This window comes from Polyodon spathula, chromosome 2 (genome assembly GCF_017654505.1).
Source record: "Polyodon spathula isolate WHYD16114869_AA chromosome 2, ASM1765450v1, whole genome shotgun sequence".
In the NCBI taxonomy this organism is placed as follows: domain Eukaryota; kingdom Metazoa; phylum Chordata; class Actinopteri; order Acipenseriformes; family Polyodontidae; genus Polyodon; species Polyodon spathula.
Window position 1 is genome coordinate 25,606,666 of NC_054535.1, and position 7,952 is coordinate 25,614,617.

Consider the following 7,952-nt stretch of genomic DNA (forward strand, 5'->3'; position numbering starts at 1 on the left):
ATGAAGACAGCCTCTCCTGAAGCATTGTCTCCCCACTACCCTGCCTCCTTCTGTGTGCATGAAACGCTACAGGGCAGGAAATTGTGTTTAGGTGTTAAACTATAAAAGGGTGCTCAAATATTATACTTTAAGTGCACTGTAACTGCAAGGATAATGTGAAAAGGATGGTAGTGGAAAACACACATAACTGGCTTTTTAATTAAAATCTAACACCTTAAAAAAAGACAAAAGAACTTGACATATAGCAGCGTACCATTTCCGAGCCTTGTGCAAACTAAAGACATACTTCAAAATAAAGAAAAGAGAAGCTGACACTGATGCTAGATGGCCAAAGCAATATTGAGTCCAGCTGAGGAGTTTCTCACTCTGGGTGTCTTTGTTGCTCAGCACAGAGTAGAGCCTGGATCTTTCCTGGCAAACTGCAAAGCAGCACTCTTGACTGGAGCTTATACAGTCCTAAACAAACTCTTGTGTGCTTTGCTCATCAGTTACCCCCATAGAACCGAATAAAAACAGGGGTTCAATTTAGCTAGGGCTCCACCAAATCACAGACTAAAAAACATACCAAGTTGAACATGTATATCTCACATAACAGCTCACAAGATGTGTGGACCAGTGCAGCAAATTACCTCTAAAATTACCTGCATAGTTTTATAGGGGCTACTCCCCCAGAACTGGTACAAGATCTATAGGCCACAAAGAGTACTTGAAGACAACTGTCCCCTTGGTAGGAAAAAAAAAAAAAAATCCCAGACTCTGTTTTGCTTATCTCCTCTATGTGCCCTATATAAACTGTTATAATTCAGCTCAGGGTTTCTCTGTTTAGCTCTGAGTTTATCTGTTTTATTCATGTTTTGTCTGTAAAGACATGTTAGTAAGGTACTTCAGCATCCGTAGCATAATCTTGGCGGTAACAACAGAATAACAAACCCCAATCTTCGTGATTGAGAGAAACATGCTGGCGGCTCTACTAAAAAAGTCAGGCTTCACCCGTAGAGTGGAAAGAAACATCTATATCATTACTACTCAACACTACCAATACAGAGAAACCAAATTCAGTTTACTGGGTAATTTATGAGTAATTGGAAACTACAATGTAATTTCAGGTATAGAAGCTTCTATTTCACTGTCATGATTATTAAAATCTCATTCCCTGATATACATCAATTGTCCCTATAGGTCACATGTGGCTGAATAAAGTAGCTATCAATATATGCCTCCTTACCTAGTAACTACTAACCATGAATGCAGCACGGAAACGCCTGTGTGTAGCTCTCCATGTTCCTGGACAGTAGATGGGTCTCTTTTATATTTTTAGAAGTGTTAGTGGGCTACCGCTATCATTTTGGGAGTATATGTATTGCATGCTGTTTCTTTTGTATGGAAAGCATGCAAGAGAAATGCAAAGGCACAGGCACAAATATAATATGGTAAACAAGTGTTGTTGCTACTAAAACATTCCTGTGGGCACATGACACAATAGGTAGTGCAGTTGCCACCAAGTCACATTATTATGTGTGCCTGTGTGTGTGTGTGTGTGTATTTATGTGCCTGTGTGTGTGCCTGTGTGTGTGCCTGTGTGTGTATGTGTGTGCCTGTGTGTGGTGGGTTATGTTAGGTCTAAGCACAAGAAAGAATCCTCACTCTGCCTCCCAAGTTCCTGCCTTTGTGAGATGTGTTTATTAAGGCTGTCTTACTTCTCTGCAGTATTACAGAGATGAAGAGAGTGTCTGTGTTTGAGGTACACATGTGTAGGAGGTGCAAGTGAAAGCAACCTGCTGTGTACTGTTTCATATACTTTAGTGAGTATGAACAGAACCCATACACCAGTTCACAGCTCAGTTATATAGTGCTTCACTGTTTATCATTTAGACAACGAAAAACCTGTAACTCATCGTCACGTTCTCTAGCAGCTCCTAGAGCTCCCGGACCAGCGCTGGTGATGTCAATCAACTGAACATGAAAAACAACACATGGCGGGGACTCACTGAAGCCCTATTTGTTATGCAAATCTATGCCACATCCATCCCATTGATTCGTTATACTTGATTACATTATATGGTCATATTGTAGCTGCCTTGCATTGTATTAAAAACCAGGAATTCAATCTTGAGGGTTCACATGATGCGATCTGAGAAGCCACCATTTACTCAGTTACCATCATCTGTCAGCATCTATGTGAAGTATTTCAAAAAGGAATATTAGATTGGCATACACAGACATGCAGACAGATAGATACCTGCACACAGACAAAGACTGAGAAGAGATGCACTATCATTCTGATTTTTTTCACAGCAGTGAGGATAATGTAAACATTATTGATGGTCCAGTGTTCCCTGGTATTGACTGATTCAGAAACCCTGCTCACAGACAGAAGCACTAAATGTAATCAGACCCTGAACATTGCCTTCCTCCAACTATCAGGGGTGCAATAAGCCTTCGAGCCAGGGAGTTGATATCTCTAAGATTCGAGCAGGGTCGTCCCAGCTCCTTTACAAAAAGAAGGGCCATCAAGCCTCTGTAAAGGGATCCTGCTCTTCCAGACAGTTTATCGTCCCTGCAGCTGCCTTTACATGTGCAATTAATCGATTTCTTTGGAATTTAATACGCTATAAAAAAACAAAAAAAAAAAGGGGTCTTTGCCAAGTGATTGTTAATGTGCTGCACTTTATACAGTGTGTGCACACCATTTTGTATCTATTTAGCTATTTAAAGACAGTACCAGGCAAGAACAATCTGATTTAAAAGTACTGATGAACCTAAGCTGCTTTTTTTACACCTCCAAAATTATTGTCACCCTTGATAAAGATGAGCAAAAAAGTTTGTATAATTTATAATTTGAGAAATGTGTAATTTTGGTTGATTCCCTTGAATCATTAATAAAGTACAATATATCCCATGTGTTGTGTGTGTGTGTGTGTGTGTGTGTGTGTATATATATATATATATATATATATATATATATATATATATATATATATATATATATATATATATATAACAAAGAAATGCACCTTCAAAATCGTTGTGGTTTTGAAAATTCTCATTTTGACCATGGAAATACAGGCTAAATCCTCCTTCCAGCTTCGCCCCCCTGTGCCCTGTAGCCCTGTATTTTACAGCTAAGAACCTCTCACAGACTTCATCTGAGTGACCTACTCTGTCAACGTTAATTGAGAAATTGGTGCGAAAGTCAGTCAAGTTTCTGTTCTAAACATAAAACTATACTATCTGTCACAAATGTTCTTTTCCACATATGTAACTCCATGGATAAAGGGTGCTTTTCTGCAGCTATCTGTATTGATTTAAAGAAAGCTTTTGATACAGTAGATTGTGATTCGCTGTTAAATAGACCAAAAGTTTTGAATGATAGCAGTTCAATGGGTTTCAAACTGTTTAATTGGCATAGAGCAATGCATAGACATAAAATGTGAAGTCAAATTTCATAGAGACAAATAAATTAATTCCACAGATCTCAGTCCTTGCTTCTCTGCTGTTTTGCCTTTATATAAATAACCTCTCCTTGCAGTTCTGTCCTGCACACTCATATGCTGACAACACCATTTTATGTGCCAGTGGTGTAAATGTGGCTGATTTTAGATTCATAGTCCAGTCAGATTTTGATATATTCAAAGGCACCTTGATTAAGAATAAACGTGTCCTGAATTTTTTTACTGAGTATAATGCCATGAGGCTCAGTGGTCCGATGCTTAAAGAAAGGAGCTTGTTCCTTGTTCAATCCCAGCTCAGCCACTGACTCAGTGTCCCTGAGCAAGTCACTGAACCTCCTTGTGCTCTGTCTTTTCAGATGAGACATAAAATTTTAACCTATTTGGATAAAAGCATCTGCTAAATCACTAATTAATCATAGTGAGCATGTTCAGTTCTTGGGAGAGTCTAGCAAAGAACAACTAGACTAATCCCAGCATTTAAAGGAACAAGGTAGTCTGAAAGAACTGATTTGTATTAGCCTAGAATAATTAATTTTTAAATCTTCAAAGGCGTTGTTTACCCTAAACAATTTTAGAATCTTTAAATGCAGCACAAAAACCAGGACCAGGGGAAACAGTTGGAAATTAAGTGGAGATAGACAGGACAGAGGGAAGGAGACACTGCAGTTGTTGTCTTTTCACTTGGATTGGCCTCCAGTAAGGGACCTTTGTGTGCTATGTTTGAACACCGGTAAGTCTGCAGTGTGTGAGATATGTCATCACTCTCATTAGGATGCTGCGTGCGGTGCCTGCATGGCTTACCTCTTTATCACTAACATTCTGCAATATCCACAGGGGGATACAGTTAGAGTTGTTGCTATAAATTTCATGGGACACGAAAGTAGAACCCTTTATTCCAATTTGCAGGCGTTCAGAGCACATGGGGCTATAAAAGTGCATCTATTATTTAGTGTGCCTGGAACTGTTATTGCCTTTAAAAGAAATAGTAACAACAAAAGATATGTCTTTTAAAGTAGTGCTCTCGATGCTGGTGCACATTTAGCAAATGAATACTGCCTTTATCAGTGTCAGCATCACTTGAGGCATTTCAGTTTGTGACACACATTGCTTTACACCACAGAAGGTAATTTGAACTGATTCTAATCATTCTTTATGTGCAATGGATATCATGTACACATGTAAATGACATCTTTATTTTTTTTGTTCTGAAACCTCCACAGTGGAATTGAGTATTAAGAACATGTCCAAACAGCTGCATTGCGGAACATAAATCTCAATTTAGTTTTCATTGACACCAAGGCTGAAACATTAAATTATAAATGAAGAAATTTACCATGATTACTGTGTCTAAACATCAATTATTGCTCTGTGTAGCAGGGGGGAGATCTGTGCTGGCCTGTTCACAGTACTGCAGGAAGAGAGCGGCAGTCGTCCAACGACCATTTGTGAGTCATGGCAGTGACACGGGGAGGTGGGAAAGTGGGTGTGTGGACTCTCCCCCTCTCTGAATGGCTGAGAGGTGAGTCTTGGGAGATTGCTAGCCCTATAAAAAAATGCTCTGCTGTTTCCTCAGGTCTGCTCTTTAAACGCGCCGAGAGTGCCAAAGCGCTGGTCGAGGACCGAGAGGTGGCCTCGGGAGAAACCGAAACTGAGTGTGTCAAAGCGAGACAGTGAGAGCGGGGAACCCTTGGGCAGACCCCGGAGTATTGTAACAGAGCAGACTAGTTAGCCGGCAGTGTAGGACGGTGATCCGGGTCGCACGGGTAGCGACGACTGGGATATAGCTGTCAAGTGCAGCACCTTTTCTTTGTAGTTTTGTTACTGTTTTATTTTCCCTGTTTCTTTGTGCCTTCTGTTTTGAATTATTGTTTGAAGCATCTGCAAGGGCGCCGGTATTGCGTACCATCGCTTGGTATGCCTGTGGTTCTGTTTACCATCGTTGGTAAATCAGACCACAGACCCACAGCGCCATCTGCGGGCTAAAAGAAAAATAGCATCCAGAAATAAAACTGGGCACCTGTGCGGTGTTGCCAAATCCACTTGTCTGTCTCCTGTGTCAGTGAATTACCCACCACCCTTCCACACGTGGTGTCAGAGTGGGATTCACTGGCACTGCCCCAAGCAGTGCATCTACATAAGGAGCAGACTGGCAATGGATGCTACCCAGTTTGCCGCGATGATGGACCTCCTGCGACAGACACTCACCGCGGCAGTGCAGGGGGCGGCTAGACCCGCAGCTCCAGACCACTCTCTACAGAGACCCACCAAAATGACGGCCGAGGATCGACCTGACGCCTACTTGGAGGTGTTCGAGGCCATGGCGATCTCGGCCGGGTGGCCCCAAGCCCAGTGGGCTAGCTGTTTGTTACCCCAACTCACCGGGGAGGCTCAAGCAGCTGCGAGGACGCTGTCCCCGGAGCACATGCTGGATTACCCCCTGCTAAAGACAGCCATCCTGAATCATGTGGGGGCCACCCCGGAGGGCTACCGTAAGAGATTCCGGGAGGAGCAGTTTGTGGTGGGGGAGCAACCCGAGCTATTGCCCACCAGCTACAGGATTGCGGAATCCTGGATCGCCCCCTCAACCGGCCCCAGAGAGGGCGAAGGGACTGGGGGGAAGGGATAGTCCAGGATTTGGTCGGGGGGTGTCGGCGGGAGCTCCCGGCCCGGGAAGTGGGGCAGGGTGGGGATACCCACGGGCTGTTGCAGTGTCGGACCGGGGTCTCACGCGGACGCCTTATCGGCGAGCCCCTTTTATGGCTCCAGTGTTTCCCCCTTTTGCCAAAACTTCGGGGAGAGAAACCAGCCCACCGAGGTGTTGGACATGCAGGGAGGCGGGCCACCTCGCCCAGGACTGTCCCGTGGAGTGTGACCTCAGCCGACCAGTTGGGCGCGTTCAATTACCTCAGTCACTTCAACACAAGAGTTTTGTTATTCCTGTGACAGTGGATGGTACAAAAACCCAGGCTCTCCTGGATTCAGGGTGTGGTCAGTCTCTAGTACAGGAGAGCCTAATCTCACCGGGGCATAAACGTATATTGGGACCAGTGCATATTAAATGTATTCATGGGGATGTCCGCTCCTATCCCAAGATCAATGTGTGTATGACTATTGGCCAGCAGGTGACGCAGGTGCAGGTAGGATTATGTCCTCGATTGCCGGTACCAGTAGTTCTGGGACGGGACTGTGAGCAGTTTAAAGATTGGTTGGCTTCCCTGACAGCCCCGTCCTCTTTATTGGCGAAGAAAGAAGAAGTAATTGGAGAGATTTTTCCCTTTCACGATCCAGAATGGTTTTGCCATAAATTTAAACCCTGTAAAACTAAACAGGAGCGCCTGATCGCCAAGAATGAGGGCTGGCAATGGAGGGAGTTGGAAAAGTTTCAGGTGGGGGCTGTTGGTGGGGAGGTCGCGGAACTAGCGCAGGGGTCTGGCTCGGCTGCCTCTGCTTGGGATCGACCTCACCCCAAGTCGGAAGCCATGGGAGCTCCCGTGACTTCCGACTCGAGCAACAGCGTGACGACGTGCTGGGCAGGCTCTTTGACCAAGCAGCGGTGGTTAATGGTCAGGTGGTCGAGCCCAGACGCGCCGCCACGTACCCCCACTTTGAAATTGATCGAGACCTACTGTACCGTGTTGATAAATTACCCCAGACCGGTGAAGTGCGTCATCAGTTGTTCATTCCTCAGCCCTTTAAGGAGAATTTGTTGCAGCTGGCTCACGCTATTCCCCTGTCTGGTCATTTGGAAAGGGATAAAACTAAAGCAAGGCTTGTGTCATGGTTCTTCTGGCTGGTGCTGGATGGCGATGTCAAACAGTTTTGTGAGCTGTGGGGAATGTCAAAAGGCCAGCCCTAGAGCCGTTCCACGAGCCCCACTGGTGCCTTTGCCCCTAGTGGAAACTCCGTTTGAACCTATTGGGATGGACATAGTTGGGCAATTAAAGAGGATCGCGGCAGGATACACCCACCTCCTTGTCATTCTGGATTACGCTACGCGTTATCCAGAAGCTATTCCCCTCCGATTTATGTCCTCTAAGTCTGTTGCCAACGAGCTTGTCAAGGTTTTCTCCCGGGTGGGGATTCCCAAGGAGATACTAACCGATCAAGGCACCAATTTTATGTCCCAGCTAATCTGCGGAACAAGTAAACTTTTGGGAATTAAGACCATTAGAACCTCGGTGTTTCATCCTCAGACCAACGGTTTGGTGGAGCTCTTTAATAAGATCCTTAAGAACATGTTGTGCAGGTTTTTTCGTAGTGATGTGCGTTACTGGGACCAGCTGATTCCTCCCCTTCTTTTTGCGATCAGAGAGGTTCCCCAGGCTTCCACGGAGGCAAGGTAGTAAAGAGTTTGCAGATGTCTGATTTTGGAGATGGAGGAGGGTAGAATAGGAGGGGAGGGTTAAGGAGGGAGCAGAGGGTATATAAAAGTTTATGGGGATTGTTAGTTGAAGACTGTGATAAAGTGGAAGTAGGAGTGTTTTGGCAGAGGTAAGTGTA